Source organism: Canis lupus, chromosome 38, assembly GCF_011100685.1.
Source record: "Canis lupus familiaris isolate Mischka breed German Shepherd chromosome 38, alternate assembly UU_Cfam_GSD_1.0, whole genome shotgun sequence".
NCBI classification, from domain to species: Eukaryota; Metazoa; Chordata; class Mammalia; order Carnivora; family Canidae; genus Canis; species Canis lupus.
In genome coordinates, this window is record NC_049259.1 from 18,475,502 (window position 1) to 18,502,538 (window position 27,037).

At 43.9% G+C, this 27,037-nt stretch overlaps 1 long non-coding RNA gene across 26 annotated transcripts in view; it reads left to right on the forward strand.

Moving 5' to 3' along the window:
- The window catches only part of LOC102152982, a 68,239-nt gene that overhangs the window by 6,798 nt on the left and 34,404 nt on the right, over positions 1-27,037 (forward strand). For 9 of the 26 annotated variants that reach the window (XR_005385761.1, XR_005385762.1, XR_005385757.1 and 6 more), the window contains exons 1-8: positions 2-115; positions 4,733-4,855; positions 5,101-5,679; positions 6,038-6,433; positions 11,474-11,519; positions 16,584-16,731; positions 22,036-22,145; positions 22,316-22,465. This is a non-coding gene — a long non-coding RNA (uncharacterized LOC102152982). Of the gene's footprint in view, position 1; positions 116-4,505; positions 4,620-4,732; positions 4,856-5,100; positions 5,680-6,037; positions 6,434-11,473; positions 11,520-16,583; positions 16,732-22,035; positions 22,146-22,315; positions 22,466-27,037 lie in introns of those variants that run through there. The other 17 variants (XR_005385753.1, XR_005385752.1, XR_005385764.1 and 14 more) reach the window with 9 other exon arrangements.

Below are 27,037 nucleotides of genomic sequence, written 5' to 3' on the forward strand. Positions count from 1 at the left end.
GCCAGTTGACACCTTTGTGATGTCAGCAGCCTCAGGAGACTGCCTGGCTGAGGGAGGGAGAGTCCTGCCTCTCTCTCCTTCTGGGTTGGTGTGGTGTGGGGGTGTGTGTTTCTCGGTAAGCGGGGTGTCCCTGGGGGAATCAAGGCCTACAGTGTGGTGGTGGGGGGCTGTGCACCGGTTCCGGTGTGTGTGTGTGTGTGTGTGTGTGTGTGTGTGTGTGTGTATACCAGCTTCCCGAGGAGGTGTAGTGGAGAATTAGATTAGCTTGGATCCCCTAATCCACAGGCTATAGGGGAACCTTGGAAGTCTCTAGCACAACTCCCCTTCTTTACTGATAAGCAAAGTGCCTTGCCTAAGTTCAGTTCTCAGAGTGGGTCTTTTCCTCGGGAAGTGAATTCGAGTGGGTGCCAGTTTTTGGTGGCGTTGGGAGAGGATGGGAGAGGGGACCTCCTCTGAAAGTAGGAAAGGGAATTCCTCTAATAAGGTAGTGCTCTTCAGATTGCGTTCCTAGTGTGCGTACAGCCCTGTCTGAATTTGGAATATATATGTGTGCTAGTATTTAAAAAAAAAACCTTTAGAGCAGGTGTAAGGTACTCCCCTTAACACAAAACCTGAATGTATTAACTATCTGAATGCAATGATATGAACTATTTCTTACCATTACTATTCTCCTTGACTTTTAAAATAGTGGGTGCCTCTCTAGAGCTTCTAGTGGGAGTTTATATTCATTAACTGTTTGAGGGATGATGAGAGGCGGGGAGTTTTTTGGAGGGAAGGAGAGAGAGCCTGGAAGCTTGGGAGTTAGGATGTATCATCTACTCCATGGAGGAAGGGACCCTGGGCAGAAATGAAGAAAAACACTTCAGGAATTAAGATTTACACTTGGGGGAAAATAGGATTTCATATATAACCTAGCTGTGAATGTTAATAAAAGAACGCAACCTATATTTAGCTCAGCACAGTGCCTGGCACCTGGTATGTAATAAATATTTATTGAATGAATGATGCGTGAATGTCTCTGGTGGTTTGTTCCCTTTCTTGCTTCTCTGCCAAGAGAGAAATTAATAAACTCAAGTGGATTTGTGGCTGGTTAGCTAATGCTTGATTATGTTTACTTACTCAGCATTCCTAGGGTGACTGGCCGTGAATTAAGATGATGACTTAGGGGTGTTTACCAAATTGAAAGTGACCTTAGTTAAGTAGAAATTTCAAACACTTAAAATAATGACCCAAAGGATAGTTGTACTAATTGAAACAGGACTTTATTGATAGAGGAGCCACCCTTTCCTTATAATTAAAAAAAAAAAAGAAAAAAAGGTCCTTGCTAGATCTTACAGGATTGCCTGGAGAAGGGTTTGGCCCATGAAGGCTATGGGGAAGAATTAATTTCCAGAGTGATGCGGGACCCCTCCTCTCCACCTCCCCCATCCCCCCATCTGGTCCCCAGCAAGTAGAAGTGGAGGGTGTGGCCTGGAGGGGAGAGGGCAGGGGATGTGGTGGGGACGCTGCATTCCCAGTGGGCTGGGCTTGCTCTCTGTTTCCTTCTGGTGAGATCTGATCGCTCACTGGTTTGCCAAAGCTTATGGGGTGATTTTTTCCTGACTTTTCACCTTTTCTTTTATAGCTCTCTCTCCCTCTTTCTGACTCTTCCAGGGGAGCCCATGTTTCCCTGTTTACCCATTTAGTTTCTAGCTTCCTGGCGGGGAGGAATTTTCCCAAGACAGCAGCCTCTGGCTCAAGCTTAGCTGCTTGGCCTTAGGATGGCAAGTGCTCTCACTTAGAAAAGCCTCAGACACATGAAAAACACCAAAGTTATTGGTGATACCAGTCAGCTCTGTCTCTTTCTTGGAGCATTGGCATTTTTAGCAAACCATTTAGCAAATGGTTAACGTCGAGGAACAGTCCTTTGGCCTGAGGTAGCTGCGTGTTTTGTGGTCCTGAGGCCTGTAGACCCCACAGGCTGGCTTCAGCTTTGCCAGGGTAGACCAGATCTCTAAAATGCATTCCTCATTTTGAGACCTGAGTATGTTATTTGCTGAATAGAAAATGACTGGACTAGACAAAGGAGAAGAGAGAATGTAGCCTTTCCTGACTACTTGATCTCAGAGCCTTTATTTTTATTTTTTTTAAAGATTTCATTTATTTATTCATGAGAGACACAGAGAGAGAGAGAGGCAGAGACACAGGTAGAGGGAGAAGCAGGCTCCATGCAGGAGCCCGACTCGGGACTCGATCCCGGGTCTCCAGGATCAGGCCCTGGGCTGAAGGCGGCCCTAAACCGCTGAGCCACCCGGGCTGCCCATGATCTCAGAGCCTTTAAAAGAATTTATCTTCAAGGAACATCTACAGGTCTCTTATTTCAGGGATCCTGCTTTGGGCAGTTCTGGAGGAGGCTGTTTGCCCTTGGCGGAGTTGCTTAACATCTCTGGGTTTTAGTTTTCTCATCTATATATTAAGAGAGGTGAACTAGAGAATTTCCAGCTCTCCTCCAGGTTTCCAAACTCCTACAGAGATGGGAAGGTTCCAGACACCACTGTGAGCCACTAGGGGCGGGTGGAAAGGAGCGCCTTCCTATTCCATCTGACTACACCGTGTGGCCCCACTTGGTCAGGTGGCTGCAGAAACAGAATTGCTCTCCCCGGTGAGCCACTGGTGCAGCTTCAGCAGCAGCTGAACACCTTAGTGTTTACAGCTGCTTCATAGGCCCACCTCTGCCCCCGAGGTGGCTGGAGTGACCGTCCTCCCATAGCACAGGTGCGGATCAAGCGCGCATGCTGCGGACCCTGGTGTCAGTACCAAGCCACTGGCTGGGGCTGGTCCTGGGCCGGTCCTGGGCTGGCTTCTATTTTTAGGTGTATCTGATGGAGTCACTGCCTTCCCTGCTTAACGATCCCTTGTCAGTGCCAGCGTGCCTCCCCTCGGCCTCTCGTGATCCGAAAGTCCCCGATGTTATAAGAGGAAAGGGCAGGGTGAGGTGGGGCGAAGTGGATGCGACCGAGGCACTCGGTTTCTGTCCCTCCCAGGGCCTGGATATCCTTTCTAGAAAACAAAGCAGGATGTTCCCTGAAGGCCACCCCATGGCCCACCCCAGATCTGTCAAGACCCATCTGTGCAGGGGAGGATAGAGGCTTAAGCCTTAAGACCCAATCCCTAGGGACAGAGATTCAAGCAACTACACAGTGCCTGGAACAGTGTGAGCAGTCCATACACGTAGCATAGATATTCCTCCCAGATGCATACGCACAGGCCAGGGGGAATAGAGTTCTGCTTGGGAGAGACCTAGAAGGAAACCCCTGTGCCATTTTATTAAGTTAAAACTGCTCATGTGTTCAGCTCAGGACCCTAAGTGGGGTTAGCAACCTGGGAGCACGTGACTCAGAACCTCGATCTGCTTCCCGGGCCAGGAATTTAGTGGGTGCTGGTCTAAGGAATGTTAGAATTTCAAGGACTTTGATGTAGGAGCTGCTTATGACACCCAGTTCACTCCAGACACTGTTTGTGTTGCTTTCAGCAGGGCTGTCTCAGTGGGTATGGGGTTTGGGGCAAGTCCCACGGGAAGCAGATATAAAGGAACAGGAAGGGTGGCCTGGAAGGGAAAAGAAGTCCTAAAATATGTCAGGAAGCCTGGGGCCTAAGGGCCAAATATATCTGTCTATCACCTTTCTATCTATCTATCTATCTATCTATCTATCTATCTATCTATCTATCTATCATCTATCTATCTATCTATCTATCTATCTATCATCATCTTTATCTATCATATATCTATCATCATCATCATCTGTCATCTATCATCTATTTACCATCTATCATCTATCTATCATCTTATCTATCATCTATCATCTATTATTTATCATCTATCTATCTATCATCTATTATCTATCTATCATCTATCATCTATCTATCATCTATCCATGAGCCTTGAGTCTGTTTGGTACCAGCTAGAATGAACGATTTTTGCCTTTTCCTTTCAGGCCACCCGAGTCCTGCTCAGGAGATGGACCCTTACACAGTGCAGGCTGGAGGAAATCGCTCCAGTCCCCCTCTTTCCCAGGGATGCCCATGTTTTCAGGCTGCTTCCACATTATACATTTCGGTAGCATTCATTACCCCAAGGAATCCAAGGGAAGCCTTGAAATTTCATACCATTTTGGGGGGATTGGATCACATTCTCAGCTTCTAACAAACTTCTATATACTGTTGCCCATGGCTAGGCTCATGTGCAGTGGTCATTATGCCCGAAACTCGCATTGTGACTGCCCAAGCCCATTGATTTGGGAGGAGAACACTGGGCTCTCTTTCAGCACGGGAGGGACAGCGGTGGTGTCGTATGAGCTTCAGAGTGACTCTCACTGAGTGACTCTGGGCAAGCACTTAAGCTTTAGGGGGCATGTTTCCTTTTTGATAAAATAGGGATGCCAAGTAATTGCTTCTTCAGGGTTGTTATAAAGATTGAATGTGATTTAATACAGCACAGTATCTACCATTTATATTCACCCTGCCAGACATGTGATCCTCCCAGCAACGCAGTGAGTCCTGTGGCATGACCCCATCTTATAAGTGAAGAAAAAGATGCTCTAAGAGGTGCCATCTGTCCAAGGTTGTTACAGAGCTGATGGGTGGGTGATGAAGGCAGGATTTGGCGAAAGTTTCACTTCTGAGGGCACGTTCTTAGTTACTGAGCTGTACCACCATATATGCAAATGCTCCAAAATGCTCCTGTTTTTTACAGGCTCCAAGGAGTAAATTGTCCCCTCCTAGGTGCTAAAGGGTACATGAACTTCAGGCCAGGTCAAACCACTGATATTATGTGATCTATTTACACTGGGGGTTCCTCATCTTTTAAAAGACAACGGTAGGTAACTTTATTTTATTTTAAAGATTTTATTTATTTATTCATGAGAGACACACAGAGAGAGGCAGAGACACAGGCAGAGGGAGAAGCAGGCTCCCTGCGGGGAGCCCGACGCGGGACTCCATCCCAGGACCCGGGGATCAAAGGCAGACGCTCAACCACTGAGCCACTCAGGCGTCCCACTTTTTAACTGTAATGTCTTACGTCAACCTTTGAGATTGTTTTGTATAATTTTCCTTTTGCAGGCAAGGAAGCTAAAAGGAAAAACAACTTTCCTAACCTCACTGAACGAGTGAGTGGCACAGCCAAGCAACAGTTGACTTGTCGATGCCTGAGGTGACTCCGGTTCCTGGGTAGCCACTATGTAAGGAGGAGTTCCTTCCAAGACAATCTGGAACATGCTCTATCCATTGAACAGGCTGATGGGCATTTCATACTTGCCAAAGCCCCAGATGGTGCCGAACCACTCTAGTGGAAATGTCTCTGTAATCCAGCATGGTGACCCTGCCCCCCGGCCTGCCCTTCAGAGCAACCTTGGACACTGAAATTCTAAAGCAGTGTTGGCCTTTTGTGGTGTCTCAAGAGCAATCCGTACCTCACAGAGGCTCTGGGAGGTTAGGGGGAGGACAGAAGGGAGTTGAGTCCTTCTCTCCTTCAGCATTCCTAGTGGACAGATTTTCAAGACAATATGTCATGTGGGAGGTAGAAACTTGGAGCACAAGTGCCTAGGGCAACGTCAGAGTTCCCGCACTGGATGCCATGGAGAGGGGCCCTCTTGGCATCTGGTGTGGAGATCAGAAGGGAGACCATTAATCCTGAGAAAGGTGGGTGAGAAGGTTTCTGAGTCTCACACAGTGTTTCTGGTGTCTTTGAAAGGCTCTTAGTGTTTTGGAAGGGCCGGCTGTCAGAGGTACATGGAGTAATATGGGTGCGTCATGGTGATATTCCCAGGACAAATGGGGGGAGGCCTGGGGAGCTCCCGGGAAGAAAGCTTACTCTACTATGGGTTTTGCCCACAAACCTGCTCCCATGGCAGGGTCTTCCTAGAGCCTTACTTCCTGGACAGATTGAAGAAGTTACCTCTCCGGCCTGTCTATGGTCCCATTGATACCAAGTTGGGGGAAAGCAGATAGTTGAGGGACCGGTTGACTTTATGATAAATGCTTTTGCCCCCATCACCAGGCTGACTCTCAGTCTGAGCCCTGCTCGACGAGACCCCGAGTATCCGAGGGTCAGGGGCAGGATCACTAACCTGTCATGGGGTGTAAATAGCCCCTGTTTCACGGAGCGTGCTATCTACCTTCCTGGAGAGCTTGCTTCAGACAAACGGCTTTCCACTCCCCAAGCCAGAGAGGATGAAAGGTCAGAAAAATGCCTCTGAGAAAATCCTGGTGCGTGCGTCCTGCTGCGTCATCTGGCCACTCGCCTTCGCCCCTTCTCTCTCAGCCTACAGCTGCCACTCTTCTGTGCAAAAACGGGCCACGCTGGGTTCTCTCTGAGAGAGATTCTTTTGCTGTTGCCCTAGTAACAGAATTATTAAACCAAGTTCCAGCCTCGGGAGTATTTGTGCCTGGTGAGGTAATGTCTGTCGCATGCAGCCTTTCCATTCCCACCCCACCCCCTCGCTTCAGGCCCTCTGTATCTCACACCTAGACTGATGGACTCAGCTCCTCCCTGGCCTCGATGCCTCCTGCCCACCCTGCCCGCTGGGGCAGCTCCCAGCTGAGCAACACCCTTTCTCAGGCCCAGAGACTGTGTTGGTCAAGTGCCCCATCGGCCTGGCATTCAGAGCACTCCCCCCACCCCCGCCCCAACATCGTGGCCCCTACCACCTTCCTGAAGCCTACAGTGCTCCCTGCACTTCAGCAGAGCCCCTGTGCCTGCAGGCCAGCGTCAGGGAGTAGATTCTAGAGAAACAAGAGCAGAGAATCCACAGGACTTAGGTAGTGCCTGGTTGGCTGAGAGGCAATAAGTACTGCGGAAGGTTTCAGCATCTGGGCTTTGGAATGAGACTGTCTATAGAATTTGAGCTCTCTCACTAAATAGCTGTATGACCTTGGGCAAATTTTTTTTTTTTTAAGATTTATTTATTTATTTGAGAGAGAGACAGTGCATGAGCAGGGGGAGGAGCAGAGGGAGCCGGAGAGGGAGAAGAAACCCACTCCCCAGCAGAGCCGGGAGCCAGGCAGGGCTGGATCTCAAGACCCTGAGATAGTGACCCGAGCCAGAGTCGGAGGCTTAACCCACTGTACCCCGCGAGGTGCCCCTGGTGCAGGTGTCTTCACCCAAATCTCAATTTCTTCAAATGCAAAATAATGACAATAATGGTAGCTTCCTCCTAAGGGTTTCTCTGCCCAATTAAAGGTCTTCTAGGTGCTTAGCCTCGTATCTGCGCACATGGAATCGGGCCGGCAGCGTTAGCTGTGCTGGTGAAGGTGGCTGGGAGAGGCAGAAGGGTGGCCCCGTGAGAAATGGAGCCAAGAGCGGCACTTGATTTGGGCAAGTGGGTGGAAATTGCACAGATAAAGAATCCAGGTGCAGAAGAATCTGCTTGTGACAACAGATGATGTTTTTATTTTGGAGCTTATGGAGTTTGAGTTGTCACAGCTCACTTGTACTGATTGTCACGGAGTGCCAGGCCCTATGCTGGCACATTCCATACATTCTCTCTTACATAATTCCCACAGCAGCCCCCTGAGACGAGGATTATTAACACATGGCAAGGCTGAGCGGCTTGCCCAGTTGTTAAGCAGCAGCAGAGCTGAGATTTGAACCCAGGTCTTGGGGTCTCAAGAGGTTGCACACTTTCTTACCACTGTGTACACTGCTTCTTAAAAATCTTGATTGTAGTTAGGAAGTCAATCTGTGTGTGTGTGTGTGTGTGTGTGTGTGTGTCACACATATGCGCTTTCAGTGCCAAGACGGTCTTTGGGGGAACATGATGGTTTGCACTGCTTCCTGCCAAGGCAGTGGGCAGCCCCCTCATCTGGGCTCCCTGCGTGTAAACTTGGCCCCGAGACTTGGGGACATCTTTTATGACATGTGCTCTCCTGAGCTCGTGCTCAGGGTTGGTGGCTCCATGCTCACCTCTACCCTGCTCAGATGGTCTCATTCCCAATCTCCTCCCACGTGTGTCATTGGTCTTGAAAGCGCATTAGCATCTCTGAACCTCAGTTTCCCCGTCGGAACAACTCAAGCAGTTATAGAATCGCAGGAAGCATCGAAAGAGATAGATGTTTCTTGAGGAGAGGCACAGTCTCTGATTTCTCAACATTCCCAGAGCCCGGGCCAGATCTCTGAATGAAAACATGACCCACCGGCTGCAAAGGCTAATCTATATATGGTGCTGGGTCCACCCCTTTGGTTGGATCCTACTGAGATTGCTTCCTTTTCCACTTGTCCTGCTGTCCTGGTTGGTTACCCCGGGTTTTGTGCTTTGGGGATGACTCTGTTTAAACTTTTGGTGTCGGCTAAACCCTAATGGCGGAATTGGGTTACAGCACCGGTGCTGGGTGTTGGGTGTCTGCCCATATATGTGGTGGGGGATGGGGAGGTGGTGGGAGGTGGCAGGTGCAGAGGGACAAGGGGATAGACTGGATCGTATTTCCTCCACAGACTTTCCTTGTAATAGGGAAAGGTGCTCTGAGAACAGGAGGGGCATGAATTTACATGTAGTAAGTGGAACCCATGTTATGGTTGAACCTTAAAGGTCAATGTGATGGTATCAGGAGGTGAGGACATTGGGAGGTGATTAGGTCATGAGGGTGAAGCCTCATGAATGGGATTAATGCCTCATCACGGAGGCCCCAGAGAGCTCCCCATCCCCGCTGCCCTGTGAGGATACGAGAAGTTCGAGACCCAAAAAAAGAGACCCTCACTCTTCAGGACCCAGTTCAAATTCCTCACCCAACCATGCCAGCACCTTAAATGGGGATTCCAGCTCCCAGAACTGTGAGAAGTAAATATCTGTTGTTTATAAGACACCCGGGCTGCAGCATTTTGTTACGGCAGCCTGAATAGACAGCAGGGTACAATAAGTTGGCTTTTAACAGGAATTTTCTGTTCTTTTAATAATAACGCGGAGACTTCTAAAATATTTTTTCCCCTTATCATTCCAGGTATTGACACTTTCAGTAACCTGCATCTGGGTTTGGCCGCTATTTAATTAAGACTTAAACCTATAAAAATGCACATTTAATACTCAGAGTAAACCCTTGACTTGTTCCCTTTGAAGGTAAACAGGTGAGGTATCTTCTTGAACTCAGAATTCTGAGATAATTAAGATTAGTTGCCATAGAGAGAGAGAGACAGAAAGGCATTAAAATGTATCATATTTTCCATGTTTAGGAAATTCATTTAGTTAAATATTCAAGGCCACAAAATCTACCCAGACCCAGATACCTATTAATCTGCTGTCCACATAGCCTCCAGAGTGATCTTTCTTTGTCAGGAAAGCCTTCTAATTGCTCTGCTCCCCTGCTCACAAACTTTTAATGGCTCACCGTTGTCCTGTGTACAGATCGTGTCCCAGACCCTCAGGACCTGACCCAACCTCCCTTCCCCAGCTCATTTGCTACCTCCTAGCCACATAGGTGCTCGCTGGCACCTGCTGGCACTTGCAGTGTGCCAGGCCTCTCTACATTATTTACCCTTTGGATTCTCTTTCTCATCCTCTCGCGGCTTTGTGAGCTCCTGCTCACTCCTCAGGACCCAGTTTAAATTGCACACCCAGTGTGAAGACTGGGCCTCTTCAGATTCTTCCAGACAGAATTATCCTAGGCTTTCTTGGGCTTTGTACTTTTATGACAATTCTCCTTATAATGTACAATTATACATTTTTCTCACTAGACTGAGAGTGTCTTAGGACCCAGGGACCAACTCATTATATGAATATGTATAATTCCTTATATGAATATAGACCTATTCACATGATATCTAGCTCATAGTAGGCCTGAATCACTCTTGTTAGGGGAAATTAAGTGAATGGCATTACATTGCCAGTTAATAGTATGTGTTATAAAGTGTGATGTCATAAAGGTTTTTTTCAGGGAATGAATGATCTGACCTACTGTTTTCTGTGGTGTTCCATATAAAAGCTCTGCAGTGCTTTGTTGAAGGGGGGTTGTCTTTGCATGCCTGGCTGCAGTCGCGTGAAGCTAATCTAGAGCTTACTGCCACCCCTTTGGTTAAGTAGTAGAAAGGGCAGATGTAGAGGCCACAGAAGAATCACTTCTTTCATGATGCCAATTAGTATCCCATGGACATCTAGACACTCAATGATGAGAGGCATTATAATTTGGTGGTTAAAGTGTGAGCTCCAGGGGCACCTGGGTGGCTCATTCAGTTAAACATCTGCCTTTGGCTCAGGTCTTGATCCCAGGGGCCCCTCGTTGGGCTCCCAGCTTGACAGGAAGCCTTCTTCTCCCTCTCCATCTGCCCACTGCTCCCCCTGCTTGTGCTCTCTCTTTCCCTCTCTGTCAAATACATAAAAATCTTTAATAAAAAAAGATAAAATACGGGTCCTTGGGTGGCTCAGAGGTTTAGCACCTGCCTTTGGCCCAGGGCGTGATCCTGGAGACCCGGGATTGAGTCCTGCATTGGAGTCCCTGCATGGAGCCTGCTTCTCCCTCTGCCTGTGTCTCTGCCTCTTTCTCTCTCTGTGTCTCTTATGAATAAATAAATAAAATCTAAAAAAAAAAAGATAAAATATGGAGTGAGGTGTACACGACTCTCAGCTGTTTGGCAACTTCTTGACTTTGTCTTCATTTTTGTTAGGTGTAAAATGTAGGTAATCACATTATATTCCTGAACTGGGTTTGAGCATAAAGGAAATATTCAGGCCACACACACGGGCATCCAGCATCCAGGAAAGTATTTAACAAAAGGTAGCAACTATTATTTTCCTGCGATTTTGTAATGGTTCTGAGCTACTAATAGAATGTATAACAGGAATACAAAATGGTACACTCATGAAAGTTTCCCCGAAGAAATAGCAACTGCAGTAATAATTACTGATTTGCTGGCAAGTTAGAATATGGTTTATTATTAATAGCTGTTTGAGTACTGTCAGGGGTTAGAGCCAGTCTCAGAAGATTTCCAAAAGAACTACATAACTAAGGTCCTCAGAGGGAAGCTGCTCAGATCCCTAAGGACAGCAAGACCAGCGGATGAGGTTCCCGGACTGAACAGTCCAAGGATGTGTTTGATAAGGCTGGGACACAGCTGCGTGAATTCAGACCTCCAGCATGGCCACACAAAGTGTGTGCCATGCAGGCAATCTCTCTGCCCCTAATGCCGGATTGCATGAGACCATCGCCTCCTGTCCTGCCTGGGAAAGCCCCGAAGATGATGAACTTTCTCGAGGCTTTGCATGAAGGCTACAGTGGTGGCTGCCTCTTGATTCTGTCCCGGTCACACCCGTCCCAAAGCTTCTCATGCATTTTGACCATAAAAGTGTGAGCACGTCACCTCTGATGAATACATTTATTAAAAATTGACTCGCGTGTCCTTGGTATTTTCTTGAACATTCCTCCCTTTGATAATACATTACTGAAGCAAAGAGTTGCTTATTTAATGTGCTCTGCTTTTACCATGCTTTGCTTTCTTTTTCTTTTTTAGAGGAAAGAGGTTCCTGCAGTCAAAGTACACCTGGTTGTGAAGCGTGGTAAGGAAAGGATGTGTGTGGGAGTCTGTGAAAGAGGCTGAGGTCTGGGATTGCTAAGGTGTTTTCTGGAGCTTCCAAGAGTGCCCATGGGCTGGCCCTGAGCCCTCGTAAAAGCCACGAGAGACCAGAGCCCCTTCTGAACCTCCAGAAACTTCTCTGGCTGTGAACTCATTCTCTTCCTCCTTCCTTTTGCTTCAACTCCTCTGAAAACCACGTGTGGAGCTGAGGGACAGGCTAACTCAGGGGTGCTGGAATGGAGATCTAGCTGGAAAGAGTCTGGAACCAGAGATTTGGGCCTGAAGTTTAGTCCTGGTGCTTTCTTAAACTCATTGTGCAACCTTGGACAAGCACTTCACTCTCTAGGCTTCTGTTTTACCGTCTGTGAACCAAGGCAGCTGTGTCTTTGGATCTTGGGTTCTGTGAAACTAGGCCAGGGACAAGCAGTGGGACAGGAAACAGCCCCTTCATCTCCTCCCAAAGGGCGCATTTCAGCTGTCCTTTACGAACACCTTGTGCAAGCCAATGATGCATGATTATGAGACTGGTGCAATCTGGAACTGGCAGCCTGGCGGTCTGGGACAGCCAGGAGTCACCAGGAGCAAAGGCGAGATTTAACCTGGAGACAGCAGGGCTCTGAACTTCCCTGGGAGGGGAGTGGAGAGGTGCCCTTCCACAGGGAGCCACCAGCCTGGGAGCACGCTGGAAAAGTATATTTGTATGAACTCAAACTTTGGTCTTTGGTCTTGGTGATAAGGAATCCCTCCCCACCCCATAAAACCAAACCAAACCAAAACAATATTTAGAGGATGTGGTGACCTTTATTTAGAGAAATCAAGTGAACTGGACAAATATGAGGACCCTGGTGGAGCAAGAGGGTAAGTTGAGGAATTTTATCACTAAGCAAAACAGGTCCAAATTAGAACAACACAAGTGACAGGACAAAGGATTTGTTTTTTAATTGAAATTAGTTCATGCCCCTGGAGAATAACTCAAACAGTTCAAAAAATGATCACCAAAGAGTACATTTCTCTCCTACTCTCACTCTTTGGTCCCCATTCATAGGGGCAACCCACCTTTTACAATTTGTGTGTCCTTCCAAAGGTATTCTGGATGTCATCTGCATGTTGCTTTTATATGTAACAATATACTTGAAGATTGTCTTCTAACAGCATGTAGATTCATCAATTATTTCAACTTAAATATTTGAGTGCCAACCAAGGGCCAGTTCCTACTGTTCAGGCTCTGAGAGTACAGCAGTAGAAAAGCAAGATCTCACTCCCCAACATTCTAGGGACATGACCAGAAAATAAACAAGTAAATGAAAATTATGTAATATAATGTTAGGTAGTGATAACTGTTGTGAAGAAAAATTTTAAAAGTATGGATGCTTTGATTTAATACTTTATTTAATACCTTTATTTATATTTTTAATTCCAGTATGTTTATTTTTTAACGGTTTTAGATGTAATGCTTATTTTTTATTACGTTTTTAATTTTAATTCCAGTATAGTTAACATATAGTGTCATATTAGTTTCAGGTTTCCAATATAGTGACTCAACGCTTCCATGCATTACTCAGTGCTCATCATGATAAGAGTAATCTTTAATCCCCGTCACCTATTTCTCCCATCCTCTCATCCACCTTCCTTCTGGTAACTAGCAGATTCTCTATAATTAAGAGTCTGTTTCTCCATTTTCTTGGTTTGTCTCTTCCCCCCCCGCCTTTGTTCACTTGTTTTGTTTCTTAAATTCTGTATATGAGTAGTCTTTCTCTTATTTCACTTAGCATTATACTCCCTAGCTTCATTCATGTGTTGCAAATGGTAAGGTTTCATTCTTTTTCTAATGACCAAATAATATTCCTACACACACACACACACACACACACACACACACACACACACACCCCACGTCTTATCCATTCATCAATCAATGGGCACTTGGGCTACTTCCATAATTTGGCTATTGTAGATGGTGCTGCTATAAACATAAGGGTGCATGTGTCCTTTTGAATCAGTGTTTTTGTATTCTTTGGTAAATACCTACTAGTGCCATCACTGGATTGTAGGGTATTTCTATTTTTAATTTTTTGAGGAAAATCCATACAGTTTTCCATAATGGCTGCACCAGTTTTCCTTCCCACCAACACTGCATGAGTGTTCATTTTTCTCCACATCCTCACCAACATTTGTTGTTTCTTGTGTTTTTGATTTTAGCCATTCTGACTGGTGTAAGGTGGCATCTTGTAGCTTTGATTTGCATTTTCCTGATGATGAGTGATGTTGAGCATCTTTTCAGTCATGGTCTGTTGGCCATCTGTTTGTTTTCTTTGGGAAAATATCTGTTCATGTCTTCTGTCCATTTTTTAATTGGATTATTTGTTTTTTTGGTTTAATTTGTGTAAATTCTTCCTATATTCTGGCTACTAATCCTTTATCAGATATGTCATTTGCAAATATCTCCTCCCATTCCATAGGTTGTCTTTGCTGTGCAGAAGCTTTTTATTTTGATATAGTCTCAATAGTTTGTTTTTATTTCCCTTGCCTCAGGAGACAGATCTAGAAAAAAATTGCTATGGCTGAAGTCCGAGAGATTATTACCTGTGTTCTCTTCTCGGATTTTCATGGTTTCAGGACTTAGATTTAGGTCTTTAATCCATTTTGAATTTCTTTTTGTGTGTGGTGTAAGAAAGTGGTTCAGCTTCATTCTTTTGCATGTTAACTGACCAGTTTCCCCAACAGCATTTATTGAAGAGACCATCCTTTTCCCTTTGCATATTTTTGCCTGTTTTGTTGAAGATTAATTGACCATGTACTCATGGATTTATTTCTGGGTTCTCTATTTTGTTTCATTGATCTATGTGTCAATGTCAGTTTTGAACCAGAACCATACTGGTTTGATTGCTACAGCTTTGTAGTATAACTTGAAATCTGGGATGGTGATGCTTTCAGTTTTGTTTTTCAAGATTGCTTTAACTATTGGGGGTCTTTTGTGGTTTTATACAAATTTTAGGATCATTTGTTCTAGTTTTGTGAAAAATGCTGTTGGTATTTTGATAGGGATTGCAGTTAATCTATAGATTGCTTTAGATAGGGACATTTTAATAATATTTGTTCTTCCAATCCATGAGCATGGGTATCTTTCCATTTCTTTGTGTCATCTCCAATTTCTTTCATCATTGTTTTATAGTTTTCAGAGTATAGGTCTTTTACCTCCTTAAACAAGGAGAAGAGTGACCTCACACAAGGGTGGGAGCATGGACAAAGATCACATGGTGGGAGGTGTATCTGGCCTGTTAGAGGAACAGGAAGGTGTGGCTGGGGAAAAATGAGGTGTAGTTGGAGAGGAAGTCACAGAAGCAGGCAGGGGACACAACACATAGACCCTAAGACTGTGGTAAGGAATTTGGCTTTTATTTTAAGTGACACATGAAGCTATTGGTGGTTTGGGCAGGAGGGTCATAGCTAATGAATTTTTTAAATAAAGATACTCCTGGCTGCTGTGAGGTGAACACTGTCAAGGGGCAGGAGTGGAATTGAGGGTGACCAGGTGGATGTGGTATTACTCAGGAGGCAGGTGACAGTGGCTTGATCTAACAGATTTATATTCTGGGAATAGAACCTACTGAATGTGGGGTGTGAGAGAAAGGAAACAAAATAATTCTGAGATTCTTGATCTGAATGGGTGAATGTTTTGTATTTACTCAAATGAGGAGCCATAGAGATGGAGGGGCTAATGTGGTGATTGCCATTTTCTGGCTCAGATGTGTTAAGCTCAGGATGCCTATTTTATGCCCCAATGCCAACATTTAGAAGGCAATAGGATATATGAATCTGGAAGGCATGGCTTATATTAGCACTGGAGATAAGGAATTTGGGTGTCATCAGGTGATATTTTAACCCCTGGGCCCTGAGAAGCATCAGAGATTGAATGCAGACAAAGAATGTAGGGAGAAGGCCAGGACCAATTCCAGGGTTCCTCTAACATTTAGACGTTGGAAAGAGGAGGAAGGATCAGCAAAAGAGACTGAGGGGGGACAGCCAGGGAGGAAGGAGAAAAACATAAGAATGTGTGATCCTGGAAACTGAGCAAGCATTGAAAGTTTTGGCTAAATCTCCCATTTTTTTTCGTGTCGGTACTGCATTCCATTGTACGGCTGGGTCTTAGCTTATTTAACTAGTTCTTTCTCCAGTGGCATTTAGCTGGTCTTAGTCTTCTGCGAGTAAACAATGTCATAGTAAATGAGCTGGACTTCATCAGTAGTTCTGGGGAAGGCAATCATAGGGAACTGGTTAAAGTCCTCTGGCCTTGAGGCAGAATGACTAGCACTGGCTTGTGGAGAGCACCATTTTCACACATGTAAATGAATATTAGGGAGTCAGAGTTTAAGAGTAGGAAAGACCTTTTGAAACCACTAGTCCTAGCCACTGCTTCTATGGGAAGAAAAACCAAACTTGTTCAAAGTCATCTGGCTCTTTTTTTTTTTTTTAATTTATTTTTTATTGGTGTTCAATTTACTAACATACAGAATAACCCCCAGTGCCCGTCACCCATTCACTCCCACCCCCCGCCCTCCTCCCCTTCCACCACCCCTAGTTCGTTTCCCAGAGTTAGCAGTCTTTACGTTCTGTCTCCCTTTCTGATATTTCCCACATCTGGCTCTTTGACACGGCTGATGTTAGGACACAAACTCTTGACTCTCTCAGTCCACGTTTGGCAGAATTGCCTGTTGCATGCGAAGGCATTTCAACTCCCTCAAACTGATCAACTCCCTCAATTCCCTCAAATTGGCTGGGATGCAGGATGTCAATATAGCTTGATTGAAGGCAGTGAGGTGTAGATGAGTTAGCAAAGATTTGGGGCCAAACCAACCTGGACTGAATCCTGTTTCCAGCTTTTACGAGATGTGTATCAGGGTCCTTGACTCTGAACATTGGTCTTTGTCGAGTGGCGATATCACCTATCACAGCTGATGTGGTGGTGTAGGCCCCCTGCCCCACCCTGTGTGGTGCAGACAGGAAGTGAGAACTCCCTTTCCCCCAACCTGCTTCTTCTTCCTTCCAGTGCCGTTGTTATGAGAAGCAACTTGGAAAGTTCCTCCTAAACCTTGAAGGAAGCAAAGAGCTCAGAAAGCAAACCAAAAGCAGTATTCTGTGGGGATGTGTGTAGTTTAAAGTTCTGTTCTGAAAGTAACGTCCTACCTCAAATGTCTGTAAGTAAATCATGAATATATTAGACCCATCACTCTGGGAAGATATGTGGTAATAAGACTGAGAACAATTAAGGAAAACAGAAATCCTTTGATCATCTTATTTTTTGAAAGGTTTATTTATTTATTTGAGAGAGATAGAGATAGAGATAGATAGATAGATAGATAGATAGATAGATAGATAGAGAGAAGGGGCAGGGGAGAAAATCTCAAGCAGACTCCCTGCCGAGTAGGGCTTGATCCCACGACCCCTGAGATCATGACCTGAGCCCAAACCAAGAGTTGGACACTTAACCAACTGAGCCGCCCAGACACCTCAGTCTTTATTTTAAAATAAAACCCCTGTTTATTCTGAGTATGAAAACTTTTTTTCCCTGATTATGATGCTTTTGGCAAAAACATAGAAAATACAGAAAAGTATGAAGAAGAAAGTAAAAGGAATGCATAATTCCATTACCACTATTCACTTTTGGATGAGCTTTCAGTCTTTTTTCTATGCAGGTTTGGCCATGGGCTGCTCGAATGTCCCTTCACTAGAGAGCTGGTGAGGTCCTTTGGAACTTGCCTCGGCATTTGAGCCAAAGTCCTAGTTTTCTAGAGCTGGCTCCAGCTGGTGCCTAAGCAAGGCTGTGCCACAACTGCCTGGCTGTTTTTCAGGCAGTTTCTCCTCAGATGGCTGTTAGCTTTTTATTTGCTTTGGGACATATGAAAGTTCTACGTTTTTATGTAGACTGATGGAATAATTTTTTCCTTTTTTGACTTCTCCCAGTGCTTTTATGCCTGAAAAAAATCTTTCATTGTCCAGAGACCAGGCAAATCTTTTAACTACATTTTCTCCTTTTATTAATAGTTTTATTTTTTAAGTCTTTAATCTGTCCAAAATTTATTTTGTTTTACAGTGCCAGGTGAAGGATCTAGATAGATCTCTTCTTAAATAGTTTTCCTAGCACCACGTATTGCTTGACCAAAGGCAAGCTTTGGTCACCTGCTTTAATGTCCATTTCGTTACTCAGAGAGGATGAAGGAAATCCTACTTCACAGGGCTAGGTTGAAGAAAAAAGAGGTGATGAATATGAAAGCATTTTATAAATGCTCTAGAAATGTTAGTTTTTGCTGTTGTTCTTAAGTGAGAAAATCAGGTGTGAATCCTTGTTTGGTGTAGTCTTGTCCCAATCCACTTATGAGGACAACCCCAACAGGGCTGGCCCCTCAGATCCCCACAAACCAAAGGCTATCAGACACACAGAGAGGTTTTAGGATGCCACAGAGGAGTTCAAATATAAGCTGTTCATAGCAAGTACAGTTCAAAGGTGCATATGTTTATGGGTGAGGAGTGAAGGAGAATTTAGAATCTCTAAATGGGGTGGGGGTGGTGATCCATCAGGGAAAGTGGCCAAAGCCTTTCATGAGTAGACAGTATCTGATGAGGGGAAACACTTAATTATTTGTCTCTGACGTCCTAAAGGACAACAGAAAGGGTGGGATTTGAGGAATGATGAGAGACACATGGCCTGGCATGGTAAGAGGGAGAGTTTACCAGGCATGCTGTTGTTTTGGAGCTGGCTCAGGGGCTGGTTGAAGTCAGGCTCAGAAGGGTGAGTTGGACTGTGCTGTCGTGGCATGGCCATGATTTCAACTCTTCCTTTAGTCAAGAAGAGAGATGTCTTATTTCTCTTTAGAGGGAGATGCAAAGACGGTTTGCTGGCAGATAGAGCCAACTCATAACCACCGAGGAGAGAATAGCTGAAGATCTAACATTACAAGGAAGGCTCTCAAGATTTAACCATTTCACCTCCAATTATTTACTGACTTGTTTTTCTTCTTTCCTCTCTTTAAATCTACAAGCATGTTTAAAATGTGTTTAACAAGGGGGGGCTACAGGAGGTCTGGAGCCTGATGGAACCCGTAGAAGTATACTGTGCCTAAGAAATGGTAGAAGAGAGAAGTATGGAAGATGGAAATTAAGATGAAATACATTCTTTAGGAATTCTGTCTCCTTCATTTTTGATTTAGGGAGTTCAGTACAGAGGGCAGGGCACAGTGGGGGTGCAAAATGTACCGGTTGGTTGAGTTAGGGAGGGCACAGACTAGAGAAATACCCTTTGGTTAACCAAGAGTTAACATGGTGCTCTTGAAGAGTAATCGGTGGTGGCTGAGTTATGGTAATGCTGCACATTCCTTGCTAAGTGCACATTTCCTGTGCAGGACGTGGATTTGATGGGGCCTTTTCGAAGTAGGTGACTTAGGTGGTTCTTTTTATTGGGGGGCAAATCCAGATAATTTGGTCTGGCTGTGGAACCTAACTTCCCATCATTCCTCATCATGGGGCCTTCTTCCTAACCAGCACATCTATGCATTCCCCAAATCTAAGTAGACTCCTCAGATTCTACCTCCATACCTTTGTGTATGCTGCTCCTTGCAAAGGCTTCACACTCTCCTCTCCCCTCTCCTGAGATCCTACTCTCCTCCAAGACCCAAATAGAGCTTCTTTTCTAAAGCTGCCTTGAAACCCTTCCAACTTTCTTCCTTCCTCTGCACTCTCCCCCTTCCCCCTGTCTGGATTCCTTCTCTCACTGTTACTGTGTTTGTAATTTATTCACACTCATATACTCTGATGTAAAGTTAGTGTTTTATATGAATATATTCAAATGCCCATTTAGATAGAGGTGCCTGGGTGGCTCAGTTGGTTAAGCGTCTGACTTTTTTTTTTTTTTTTTAGATTTGTTTATTTGAGAGAGAGAGAGAGAAAGAGAGAGAGCAAGCACAAGTGAGTGCAGGTGGGGGGAGGGGCAGACAAGAGAGGAAGAGAGAGAACTCTTAAGCAGACTCCCTGCTGAGTGTAGAGCCTGACACAGGGATCTAACCCAGGACCCTGAGATCATGATCTGAGAGCTGAAATCAAGAGTCAGACACCTAACCAAAGGAGCCACCCAGGTGCCTCAAGTGTTCAACTCTTGATTTCGGCTCAGGTCATGATCTCAGGTTGTGAAATCGAATCCCATGTCAGACTCTGCACTGGGCATGGAGCCTGCTTAAGATTCTCTCTCTCCCTTTTCCTCCCTGCTCCAAAATCTCCAACTAGATGTTTCTTATTGTCTGAGACCTAGTTATATATTTCCTTACTACCTCCCTCACCTCCCCACCACCATAGTGCTTTGATCAATCTGGCCCCAGACCAGGTACCCAACAGTTATTTGATAATTTGATGATTTCAGAAGATTCCATGATGCTCATCTCTAGGTAAATTCTCTTTGTGATGCTAACATGGCAGGAACAAAGGCAATCCTGATTCAGCTTCAGCACACTGAGTTTACTGTCAAGGGGAGCAAAATAGTTGCTGTGAGGGTACATAAGCAGCCCTCACAGCAGTGTTCCTCCTTCTGAATTCTACTGGCAAGTCTGGCTTCATGGATGAAAAGCAAAGGAGGCATGACCCAGCCCTTTGTGTGCAGGCCAAGTGTGGGAGACAATGAACACATTGATGACTGGAAGACAGTGTGGTAAATATGATAGGAGTATATAGGGAGGGTTATGGGAGCCTAGAGAGAGGGCTTCAAAATGAGGTTGGGGTAGGTGCTCAGGGAGGACTTTCTGGAGGATGCATTGCTTAACCCAAATCTAGGCGTGGAAGAGAGGGAGGAAAATATTTTGTTCACCATCACAGTCCAAGTCAGGAAAGGGTGTGTGGGGAAATGTAGAAAGGGAACTTTTCTAAGATAAAGTTATTTTACAAAGAAGCAGCATTGGGAAATCAAGGGAATTTAATTACAACTGCCTCACGAGCAGGGTTTGAAAAGGAGTGGGAGGCTCATGGAAACCTTAATTGCTGAGAAAAGTTAAGAGGAGAAATATGACAGAAGTAATAGGTCTGTATGTATGTCATGTCTGATTTGTCATTTTTCTAGACAGGCACTCTGCCTCCTGCCTTCTTCTAGGTTAGAGAAAAAAAGATCCTTCAGCTGCTGAGGTGAAGATACCATTTAGGATGCAGAAATGGGACTTGGAAGTACTCCTGATTCCTTTTAGGGAAGAAAAGGTCCATCTCGGGTTACCTCATTGCTAAGAAGAATAATAAGCATTTGTTCAGTGATAATAATGTGTGAGGTGCCTGAAAGAGCCCTGAATCAGGCTAAATAATTTCTTCCTTCCTTTAGAAAATAAAAAACAGCTTGCCTGATTTCTCTTCCAATTTATTCTTGTGGTTTTCCATTCCTTTGGAAATCCAGGAGGATGCTTATTTTATGAGCTTTTGTAGACCAGCCCTTCTACATTCAGAGAGGGTGTCCTTGTGTGCATTAAGCCGGGTCTTTAAGATTAATGCAATATGCAGGAAAATGTGATAAATGATACGGCATTAGCAACTTTTAGTTTGTAAAGTGGCTGCATGTTGAAGGCATCTGGAAAAATTGTGGATCGCAGCACCACCAAAGCATAAGTAACAGATGTCAAGGCAGAGGAGTGGCCAACTGAGAAGGATGAAACTAAACCCTCTGGGTTGTCCACACAGGTATTGTTAGAGAGAAGGAAGGGTGTAAGGATGTTTCAGCATAGAAGGGCTAGAGGAAACAAGTCTGTTGGCACAAAAAAAAAAAAAAAAAAAGGAGAGAGAGAGAGAGAGAATCAATGTGGCTGAGAAAAAAAGAGGCTCCACACACAGGTAGAAGGGTAGATTAGCTCTCCTCCAAGGTTCTGCCCAACTCAAACTTTGATTTCATGACTCTCTGAAAAAGGACTTAAAGAGGATTTTTTTCATAGACTCTAATATCTCATAGGCCAATATAATTATAATTATATAATTATATATAATTAGCATATTAATATATTTGGTTTATATATAAAATTTATAAATTATAACTATTAAAGCTCAGGAAAATTATGTATATAATTATATATTATACTAATATATAGAATATACAAATATACATTTAAGGTATATACATAAATAATTATCTAAACATAATTGTATAATATGTATAGTTTTCTTGAGCTTTAACATTTTACATTTGTGTAGTATTTTACACTTTGTGGGGACTTAATCTCACAGACTCTATTAGTTATCTGTGGCCACAATGATGCCATGTGACAAAGAACCATGCAATCTCAGTGCCACACAACAATGAGTGTTTATTGCTCATGTGTATGGAGGTTTGCTCGGTGGCTCTGTGGGCCTTCTAGGCTTGCTCATATAGCTGGACATCTGCTGGCTGTCAGTTGATCTAGGATGGCCTCGAGCTGAGGTGACTTGGGTGACTCAGCCTTGATCCATGTCTCCTATCTTTGAACAAACTAACCCAGACATGTCCTCAGGTGGCAGAAGAGGTGATAGAAGAGGCACAAGAGAGCAAGCAGAAACATGCAAGTCCTTGTATACTCATAGACCAGCTGGAGGAAGTCACAGGGATGAGCTCAGGGTCAAGGTATGGGGAAATGTGCCCCTTCCTTTTGGTTCGAGCAGTTGCAATGTCACCTGGTAAAGGCTGTAGATATCGGTGAAATTATAGCAACCTACCACAGAGATATTGCCTCACTTAATCCTTACAATGTAATCCTTTACCCTTGAAGACTGGTATTATTTCTGCTCTTACAGCTTAAGACATGGGCACCAAAGAGTTCAACATGGACCAGAGGAACTGGAATATTGGTTCTCCTGTTATAAAATCAAGGCACTTTTTATTGTTCCACACTATGCTTAATGAAGAACATGAATTCCAGGAGTTTTGTCAGAGACTTCCTAGAGGTAGGTTGGTCAAGTAAAGTGTGTGGCCCTCAATGTTGTATGAGTTGGAGAATACACAAACTTTTACTTATCTATTCTTATCATTCTATATAAAATGATATTTTAATAAAATAATATATCCAAGGAATTTACTAGTTATCTAAGAAGTAGTTTATTTGTAACTAGTTGGTTGCTTTGTATATTTGTCAGAGTAGGCGAAATGTTGGAACTAAGTACCCCTAAGTCTTAGTGATGTGGTAAAAAAGTTTATTTCTTGCTCATAATGGTCAGAACTCGAGCACGTGGCCACATCTAATAATAAAGAAGGCTAGTCAATATAATTTAACTGTCTGGAGAAAAGAGGATATTTGTAAACACTTAGCAAGATTCAAAGGAATGGAGTCTTTGTTTTGCAGGAAGGCTCAGAGGTATGTAGTAGGTGATGGGAGGTATAGCAGAGAAAGATGGAAAAGAGAAACGAACCATAGCTTCAGACTTTATCCAAGAAAATGTGTGGACCCTTGAATCTAAGACATAATGCACAATTATACTCTCCAGTCAGTAAGATGACCCTTATGAATTAGGAATTTAAGAATTTAAATTTGATTATGTCACTCCTCTGCTTAAAAGCCTTCAATGTCTATGTTAAGAATAAGGGTTAATGTGTGTTACACAGTCTCTCAAAATGTATCCTCTAACTGTCCAACCTTATCTACTGCATGTTCCCATCTGCCCTTATTTTCTTAACTACCATGGTCTTTTTTACTTGCCTTAAATGTGAGGATCTCTCATCTGTAGACCATTAATCATGCCTTTTCTCCCATCTGTTCAGAATTTTCTTTTCTGAAACTCACTTCTCAATCTTTCTTTTTCTGGCTAAGACTTACTCCTTTGTCAGTCCTCAGCTTAAAAATCACACCCTCCTAATGAGAGATAGGTCCAAGATTAAGATATTGGTCTTCACAGATCCAAGAAACTCAGAGAACATCAAACAGGATAAATACCAAAACACAAACATAGCATTCAAACTACAGCTAAGAAAAAAAAGACACACTGCATTTAGATAACAGCTCCAACAGCCTTCTTGTTAGAAAGTCTACAAGCAAGAAGCCAGTGGAGTAGCATTCTTAAATTGCTGAAAGAAAAAAAAAGGTCAGCCCAGAATTACATACCCAGGAGAAACATCTTTTGAAAATGAGAGAGAAATAAAAAAAATATATTTTTAAGATTTTATTCATTCATGAGACACACACACACGCACACACAAAAGCAGAGACACAGGCAGAGGGAGAAGCAGGCTCCATGCAGGGGGCCCGACGTGGGACTCAATCCCAGGTCTCCAGGATCATGCCCTGGGCCGAAGGCAGGTGCTAAACTGCTGAGCCACCCAGGGATCCCTGAGAAATAAAAATCTTATCATACAAACAAAAACTGAAAGAACTTACTTCCAGCAGACCAAGGAATACAAGAAATGCTAAAGTTCTTCAGGCAAATAAAAATGATACCAGACAGACTCCTGGATCTACACAAAGAAATAAAAAGCACTGAAAATGGAACAAATGAGGATAAGTTTAAATATGTTATTTCTTAAAATATTTTTCTGCCTTGTTTTCTCCTGGGATTCCAAATACATGCGTATTAGCCTGCTCAATATTGTCCCACAGTTCTTGTGTACCCTATTCTTATTTTTTTAAACTCTTTTCTTCTTTGGATTTCAGTTTGGGTAATTTCTATAGACCTATCTTTAAATTTATTTATTCTTTCCCTGACTATTTCAAGTCTACCGATGTGCGTACTGGAAGCATTCTTTATGTCTGTGACCATGGTTTTTATTTCTAGAATTTCCATTTGATTCTTTTTTACACTTTCCTCTCTTGATGGAAGTTACCTATCTCTCATCATGCATGTTTCCCATCTTGTCCATGAGAGCCTTTTAACATAGTTATCATATTTATTTAAAGTTCCCTATTTGATAGTTCTGACATCTATATCATATCTGAGTCTAGTTCTGTTGATTGCTTTGCCTCTTGACAATGTTTTTGTTGTTCTTGTTTCCTTGTATACCTTGTAATTTTTTGATGAAAATCAGACATCTGTTTAGGCTCTCAGAGACTGAGTTAAATGGTTGTTACACCTGGCAGTGGGCATGTCTTTCCAATTCTTAGCATTTAGTGTGGGGGATCGAGCCTACCTACTTAGGAGTGGACCAGTTTAGGCCTTGTTGTTGCTATGGTTACTTTTAGTAGAACACAGTTTTTAAATTCCTCTGGTGTTTAGGCTGGTTTGCTAGAATGTATTTTTCCTCCAATGTCTGCTCTATCCTTGGATGTACATATTCTCTTTGCACTGTGCTTCTGTGGTGGTCTCTCACCATGCTTTTGCACCTCTTTCAGCAGTAGAGTGCTATCACTAGTTGCTAGATGCTTGCTAGCCTGGTGGTTGGGAGGCATTCTCCGGTGTTCTGATTAAGCCTCAGTTTTCTAGCATCTCTAGATCTTGGGAATGTCCTTTACCTCTAGCTGTAGCTCTGGATCCAGAACATATTCCTGCTCCTTCCCAAGGCTATAGTTTACCCCTCCACTCCCACCTCCTTTCCCCCAGCTACAATAGCTTTTTCACCAGTGTCCTAAGAGTGACAGGGTGTTGCCATTTCACCAATATTTCAAGGCTAAATTTAATAGGGGATAAGATCCAGGTGGAATTTCCCGCCTGGATGCATGTCCCAGAGCGGCTGCTACTTCTTTTTCCCAGTCCATAGGACGCTACATGAAGACTTGTGTCCTATTCCCAATCTTTTTGGTGTATACTTAATGATATCTGTGGAGGAAACCCCACAAGAGGGTGTGAATTTGCCTTTGTCTATGTCCCCAGGAGTTCTATAGTCTTTTGCTGGCCTAAGCTCAGCCTTTAGCAATTTGTTAAAATTTTTAGGTGAATTATTCTTCTCTGGGTCCACTGGCATTGGCCCCAGATAATTAAGTGCTTGTATTTATCTCCCTCTGAAGGTGCCTATAGTTTCCTTGGATTAGGGGGTAGCTGGTTGTCCTTCAAGATGGACAATTTTTCAAGAAAAGTTGTGAATTTGCAGATTGTCCAAACTTTTTTGGGTGTAAGGGTAGGAGTGATGTTCCTTCCAGTTATCTATATCCTAAGTGGGAAGCTAACACATAATTCTTAAAACGTTTGCTTTTCAATTTTTCCATTTTACGAGAGTGTAGGACAGTATTTATTATAGTATCATTTCCAGACCATCTGTATCAGAATGAAAAGCTTATTAAAAATGCTGATTCTGAAGCCAGCTCCAGGCTTATAAATCTGAAAATCTAAGGGGCATTCATCTTACTAAGATCCTCAGGTAATTCTCATGCATTTTGAAATTTGAGAATTGTTGAATTCAAAGTTAGCCATGAAGATTTATTGGCAGTTATAACATACCAGGCATATCACAAAGATTATCTTATTTAGATCTCATGGCAAACCTATGATAGAAGTACTTTTGTCATCCTCTTTATAGACTATGCAGCTGGGTCCCAAAGAGGTTAATTAGCTTTTCCAAGGTAACACAGCTGGGTTGTGGCAGGGGCCAGATTTGAACTCAAATAGTCTAATTCTAAAGCCCAAGATCTTTCTAAAAATTGAGATACAATTCACATCTCCATGTTTTAAACGGTACAAACAGTGGTTTTTATTATAATCACAAAGATTATAAAATCATCACCACTATCTAATTCCATATTTTATTTTCATCACCCCCCAAAGAGAAATTTGGTACCTGCTAGCAGTGGCTCCTCATTCCCCATTCCTCCAGCTCCTGGCCACCACAAATTTACTGTCTCTATGGATTTGTCTTTTCAGGGCATTTCATGCAAATGCAATCATACACTATGTGGCCTTTTGTGTCTGGTCTCTCTTTTTTTTTTTTAATTTATATATTCATGAGAGGCACAGACAGAGGGAGAAGCAGGCTCCATGCCAGGAGCCGGACGAAGGACTTGATCCTGGGACTCCAGGATCACGCCCTGGCCCAAAGGCGGGCACTAAACCACTGAGCCACCCAGGGATCCTCTTGTGCCTGGCTTCTTTCACTCAGTAAAGTCAGAAACCTTAACCACTGTGTCAGAAAATTAGAAATGGGATTGTATCTGCTTAGACAAAAAGGACCAACACCTGGCAGCTTGCTGGTGCAGGAAGAGACAGGATCCCAGGAAACAGACAAAGATCCCATTCAATTTAATGAAGACTAATAAAGACCACATGTGTGCCAGGGGGAGTGGTTTCAGCACCCAGGGAGCAGGGTATCTGGGTTGTGGTCTGGAGTGCAGGGTGGGGTGTCCACTGCCTGTTCTGGCAGTGGGTGGCTGCATTTCCAGCGGGCTTCAGATACCAGGAGCAGCAGGAGAAGCCCAGGGGCACTGAGGAGGCTACGGGCATTTGAATTTTGTCCCCGCGGACATGTCTGCAGAAGCCCCAAGTCTATCACCCTGGGAAGCTGGGCAGTGGTGCACAGCTCTGGGCTGGAGAAGCGGCCCCCCATGCAAACTCAAGTTCCCCAAGCCTCAAGAAATGGTGGAGGAGCTGCAGAAATGCCTTTGT